Source organism: Geospiza fortis, unplaced genomic scaffold, assembly GCF_000277835.1.
Source record: "Geospiza fortis unplaced genomic scaffold, GeoFor_1.0 scaffold59, whole genome shotgun sequence".
Classification (NCBI taxonomy): Eukaryota; Metazoa; Chordata; class Aves; order Passeriformes; family Thraupidae; genus Geospiza; species Geospiza fortis.
In genome coordinates, this window is record NW_005054381.1 from 1,838,274 (window position 1) to 1,844,997 (window position 6,724).

Genomic DNA, 6,724 nt, shown 5'->3' on the forward strand with positions numbered 1-6,724 from the left:
ATTCTGAGGATGATCCTAAGTAAGGGATGGAGTTGGACAGGGTCTGTTTCCTCCCACTGCAGTTTATTGGGAGGAATCTGTGGCTTTCAAGATGCTGCTGGCCTGAGGACTGATGCCACCAACATCCCTGAAGTTTGGGCTTTGGTGGGACTGCTCAGATCGTGCAGTTATGTAGGCTGGATTCCAAACCTGCTGAGGTGTCACTGGAAATCCTCCCATGCTTTGAATGGAGCCTAAACTTTCTGCAGATCAGCTTTTCGAGCATCTGCTGTGCTGCAGAATGGCCCCTCACCCATGGGCCTTGCTGGCAGCATCTCCCTGTTCCTCCTGCACTCTGACTGCATAGAGAGCTATTTAGGTTGGCTTAAGGTTTAAGTTTCTGTATTAATTCTCTCCTGACCCTCGTTAGCCGAAAGGAAAAAACAATTCTGAAAGGGTTTGATTTCCTAATATTGTATCTTCTGTATCTGCAGTGCCTGTTGTGGCCTATTAAGAATTAAACTGAGATCACTAAACTCATTTCATTTATGCCTTGGGCCTCATTCAAACCCTGGTTTCCCAGCAAAGTAAGGCCAATGGATTAACGTTTCACCTAGCTCAATGGAGTGGTTTTCATCTCTTTTAATGCCTTTGGCATTAAGGAAAAAAAAAAAAAAAAAAGAAAGAAAGGAGCGGGAAAAAAAAAAAGAGGACGATGCTTTGACTGCACCAGAGCATTTTGTTAGTGCTCTGGCAGTGCCTTTACTGGGATTATTTTGTACTGTGCTGGGCTTTATCCCACTTCCAGTGGGACGAGAGGAGTGGCAGGAACGTTTATTGCATCTTTATGTTGTTAAGCAGTTTGTCTGGCCACAATTTTTTTTTTTTAAGGGATTTGGGTCTCTCTCTTTAAAAGGCAGCCTGGTCCTCCCTGGCCAGGCCTGGCAGCCTTGGCTGCTGTCAGACAAATTACAGTATGGGTGAAGCTGTGATATCAACATGTGCGACTTGATCTTTTTTAATGGGGGCACCACGGGGGTTTCTGCCTGCCCCACTGAGCCTAATGTTCTGTAAGGAAAAACAGACCCAGCACTAAAGGACATTTCTAATGGGCTGCAGCTTAACCCTTTGCTAGCTGCTTGCCTGGCTCCAGCGTTGTGGTCTTTAGGGAAGTGTTTAGGGAATCCCACAGGAGCTGACTTTGCTTATCCTCAATGTACTCCATCGTGATACCTGGGCAAATGCTGTTCTGGAGGAACACGGCTGTCCTTCCTCCCCCTCCTCTTCCCCTCAGCTCATAATTAAACCAAATGGTTACAAACTCACTGGTGAAGGGAGCTCTGTAATTATAACAACAAAATAGCCTGTAAATTGGAGCTGTCTACTTCTCTATATTAACAACAGCTTTATGTACAAGTGTGGCTATTTATTTTGACCTTTCATAATAATTAGCTTCCTAGGGATAAAGAGTTAGACATTTATGAATTCAGCAATGCAGAACTGCAAAGGTGAAGACCCTTCTGGAAATGGGGGAGTTCTGCAGATTTATTTGGGGTTTATTTTTGTGGGCATTTGATCCTGTCCTTTTTTATTTTGTTAACAAGCTTTGAAATCTAAGCATGAATTCTGCAGGGCCTGAGGGCTTCCAGAGGGCTCTCTTTCTCCTGTGTACCTCCTTCACCACCTCAAAGTGCTCCTCAGGAGGGTGTGTGAGGCTCTGGAGACAGGGCAGTGACAACTGCTGCTCTGCAGAGAGAGGAACCAACCCTGCCACAGCCACCAGGGAAAGGCTGGCCAGGTTGGGCTGCCCAGAGAAGCTGTGGCTGCCCCATCCCTGGAAGTGTCCATAGCTGGATGGGGCTGGCAGCAATAGGAATCTCTGTTCCACTGGGAGAGTGGAAGATGTCCCTTCACATGGCAGGGGGTGGGACTGGATGGGTCCCTTCCAAACCAGACAGTCTGGGATGCTGTGATTTTGCTGAAAACCTCAGCCCTAATGTCATGTATCCTAGGGCACCTTGGTCCTGTTATTCTGCTCCCAGTCATTGTTCTTTAACTTCCTTAACTTTTACCTTGCCTCACTTTTCACACAGTCAGTGGTCCATAAGCATGGGGTGCAGGAAGTTGCATGCCCGTGAAGCCTTTCACTGGATAGGATATTGCAGTATCCATTTATTATTAATTGTCATTAGCACTAAAAAGCCATGAAAGCTCTTAGCATCTTGTTTACTTCATGCAGCTCATACTGAGGACTCCTCTCTAGCTCTTGAGATGGTGCAGTAGTTGTAAATAGAGCTTAAGAAGCAATAAAACCTCCTTTCACTGCTGTGTGCCACTTCTGGAGGCAGCCGCTTGTCTCCTGTGCTGATGTTGGCCAGGATGGGGTTGGAAGGAACAGTGGGGTTTCTTCCACGAAATGCATGATTAGAGCCTGTGCCAAAACCTCAGAGGAGAATATTTCCACTCCTTGGCTGAGTCTCATGAGGGACAGGTAATGAGGATCTGAGAGCACACCCACCAGCCTTCCTAATCCATCTTGTTGTGTACAGTTCAATTCCTGATCACTGGTCCTTGGGCCAGGAAATTCCATGTCCTTTTGGGGTTCTTTCCTGTAGGTTTTGTTGCACTCTGAGAATTTATTTATCATCAAAAGTCACTTTGCCAACAAAACACACAGCAGGTTTGGATTCATGCTTGGGTTGACTTCAGGCAAAGGGGATTTTTACCCTGGAGGGGACAGTGACAGTGCCACCACGGGCACCACATGCTCATCTTGCAGGGCTTTTCTCATCATTAGTTTAGACCTTTGAGTCTCTGGTAGGGAGAGCCAGTGTCCATAGCCCCCTGCAGCTCTGTGGAGATGCACACCATGGAATGAGTTTGTACAGGGCTCCTCAAGAGAATCTTGAGGTGCAATCACCACTTGGGGCTTACTGAGGGTTTCAGTGAGGGTAGAGGGCTCTGCCAGAGGAGCCAGAGTGAGCTTTGCACTGCATGGTTTGAAAATCCACTGTAGATATATGCACTGGAGGGCTAAATGAAGGCACAGGATTAAATTCAGGAGGGATCCTGTACAAACACGAGTCATGTATTTGAGGCTAAGGCCACTGAGGACCCAGTGGATGGCTAAAGATAACCCTTTCTGTGCTGCTTACATGCTCTCTGCCTTCACACCTCAGTGTCAGGGTGTGTTGGAAACAGAGAGGCATGTCAAGGCTGTAACTGCAGGATGCACAATACTGGTGGTGCATTCCTAGAACATCCCAGCAATGCTCTTTTGATCCGAGTCAGGTGTAGCTCTGTGGTTACACTTCTGTCTGTTCAGCCAAAAATATGGTAGAAGTTTATGTTGGCTTTTCTGCTCTCTGCTGGTGTTACATTAGCTGTGAGATGACAGATGATACTTCCCTCCAGGAAAACGTTTGCTGGGACAAACTCACCTATCAACTTTTTTTAAACTTTGCTTTGGCAATGAGAGTTGACACACAACCAGCACTTCAAGTTTGAAGGCTGCAGGGCTTTTCCCCAGGCAATTGCCCCCCTCAAATTTGGTTTATTGTGCAATCAAACCACAATCTTAGTGCCTGTCAGTGCAGAGAACTGTGGGTTTCTTGCACCTATGCAAACACTTTGTATCTGCTTGCACTGGAGCAAGGCCACCCTAAGCACACTGTCCTTTGTTTTACGAGGAATAAAAGTGGTTAATGTTGCCAGCTGACCACTAACAGGAACAGATTGGTGTTTAAAGTTTACAAACACCATAGCAGGATGGTTGATGGTGCTGCAAGGACAAATGGGGCAACATTCCTATAAAGGAAAGTAGCATCTGAATCCCCATCAACTGAAGGAAAAGGTCATCATGGTAAAATCTGATGAAAGTTATGAAAAACTGTTCTAAGGAAGTAAGAAGTTCTCCATTTGCTATGGGGCTGCACTCAGACCTTGTCATGGAGCAGGGCTGCCCAGCTGAACTGGGGCTTTATCATCTCTGCACTGTGTAATTGTCATGGCGAGCTCAGAACTGTGGCTTCAACAGCAGGCATCAAAGAAAACAATGGAAATGTGTGTGTATATATATGACATAAAGTAGTGAGAGGTGCCAGGCTTTCTGTGGCCAGGGTGCTGAAGCCCATTTTGCTGGGCTGCCCTTGCCCACACCACTGCTCTTGGCTTTTGCTCTGCGCCCAGTGAGTGCCCAGGGAGCAGCAGCCCTGGCTTTGGGGCTTGGCATCTGTTACTTTGAGATCCTGAAACATCAGCTCCTGGCAATTAATATAATTACGTCATTAATGTCACACCCCTGATGTTACTGTGTGTCAGAGTCAGACAATTGCAGTGTTGTGATTTCTTAGTTATGTAAAAGGCGATTAAGGCAATTAAGTGGGTGATTAAAGCTGCTCAGTCAGAGCTGACTGATGCTATTACCAAGCAGCAGCACTGGTGTATAATAACAGTGATGGAAAGTATCTCCAGCAGCAGGGACTTGCTTGTTGGGGGCCTAGGGGATCTTCAGTGAGCCATCCCACAGCCCCTCATCCCCCACCACTCTCAGCCATGGTGATTTACTGAAAGGTGTTGAGAAATGAGCACATACTGCATCAACCACATGGTTAAATAAAAAGCTTCAATGTTCCCTTTGAAATGAGCATTATTGGCTTTATTTAATTAAATATGGATTTACACTATAAATATTGGAGCTCATAGAGCCCATATTTCAATTAATGGATCATTTGTATGTCATGCTCGCTTTGTAATTACTGGAATGTGAAAATACAATGAATTGAAATGATTTCCCCTCCTCTTCAAATAAATCTGAGCAAGAATCAGATAGAAACTGTTTTCCTACCCAGACATGTGTGGGGATGTGGCTACACCCAGCACAGCCACACGGGTTCCAGGCAGAAGAGGGGATTTTTAACAGGTTACTGCAGAAGAGTGTGTGGGGTGTGTGAGACATCTGTCTTGATACTGTCAGCAGTGCTTCTGTGGGACAGAAAGCTGCCTACATATGAAGTGTTTTACTCCCAGGGTGACTCTGGCTGTTAAGTTGACAAATACAATGTACCATTTGGTGCAAATGATGGAGATTTGCTGGGTTGTTTCTGTTCAGGACCTCAAACAAGCCTGTTCAGAAGCTGTGCTCAGCAGTGCCGTCATAAACTGTTTGATGGGGAGTTGTGGGGTAAGGACTGGGTTTGGGTTTTAGTGCCCAGAGAGCAAAAAACATGGAAAATGCCATTGTTCCTTGTTTTCTGAACACTGCCCACACACATTTTTATAGTCTCCTCCTTCTGTTTGCAAGGATGTGGTATCCATTTTCCGGGGTGTTTTATGTTAAAAAGAAATATAAATAAATATGTCAGGCTTTGCATCAAACAAACGCAGTGGTAATTGAGACTGGCAAGGATCTGCTGTCAGGAAATGGGGTTTTATTATTCTCTGCTCGGCAGAAGCAGCAGCCCTGGCCTGGGCCCTCTCCTGCTCCTCCTGGTCCCCGTCCCAGCAGGCAGATGGCAGCCAGCAGTGCCCGGCCACCACTGCCCAGCCAGCTAAAGGTGGCTCCGAGGGCCTGGCCTGAGCTGCCATGGCATACATAATTCCATCAGAAAATATCCAAGGGTGGAAATCATTGTTCTCCGAACTAGCTGAGCTGGAGCCAGAGCAGAAATACTAAAGTCAGTTGTGCCTTTGAGCTGCCTATAACAGCGCCCTTTGGAGACCCATTTCATACCAAATTTGAAGCCTGTGTTTATTGCCCATTAAAGCAACCTTTATTTTATGGCAAATGTTGCAGTAATTGCCTTTTACGAAGAGCACTTTGTAACACACATGCACTGTTGAAAGAAAACCACTCTGGTATTGTCTATCGGGACTTAATGGCGCAATTAATTTTACTCCATCTGTTCCTGAGACTTTAAAGGAAAATGGATTTTTTTTTTGAGCGCACTTTAATGAAGAAGATAAAGCGGCCCGGCTGGTGTCCCACAGGCTCAGCGCAGTAAGTTCAGATTATTGCTCAGTCTGTCAGAATGGGCTGCTCCCCTCGGCAGCCGCGCAGCCAGCAGCCCGCGCTGGCCCCTCGCCGCGCCATTCCTGATGACAAACTGCCAGCCGGCTCCCACAAAAGCGCGATTAAAATGTCAGCACAGGATGACGAAGGGGCCAAGAGGGTCCTCGGAGACAAACTGTGTTGGGTATGAGTTAATACTTCACCGCAGTGCGAGGCTGGGCTGCTGCTGCTTCAGGGAAGTGCGAGCAGAGCCGTACAAAGGGCTGGTGTGAGCACACGGATACACCTCGTGCCGCAGCTGGAGCGCTGGCACGGCCCCGCCGGCCGCCGCGGATTTATACCGGCTGAGGGGCTGCCAGGCCAGCCGAGCTGCTTGATTTTATGTCCACCAGCCCATATTGCACCGCAAATGGAGCTGCAGGATTCGTTTCCCTTCCCTGGGCCTGCCATGTGCGGAGGCGCTGGAGAGGGGCAGGGATGCTGTGGGATGGCGGCGGGAGCTGGCCGCGCTGCCGCGAGGTGCTTGGCAAAGGGGCGGAGGATGAGGGTATGCAGCGGAACCTGGAGCACAGAGGCCCCGCGTCTCAGAGTCTTGGGTCTGGAGCTGCTGTTGGTTGCAGAGACCCCGTTCTGCCGCGGCCAGGCCAGCCCACGGAGGGCTGGTGGTGTGGGGTTGGTGTTCTGGGCCGGGGGTGACCGAGGCTCCCCGTCCGCCAGCCCCGACCATGGCGGGGG

At 48.1% G+C, this 6,724-nt stretch overlaps 1 protein-coding gene across 1 annotated transcript in view; it reads left to right on the plus strand.

The window, feature by feature from the left end:
• The window catches only part of AUTS2 (activator of transcription and developmental regulator AUTS2), a 582,529-nt gene that overhangs the window by 456,625 nt on the left and 119,180 nt on the right, over positions 1-6,724 (plus strand). The gene's annotated exons all lie outside the window — the stretch shown is intronic.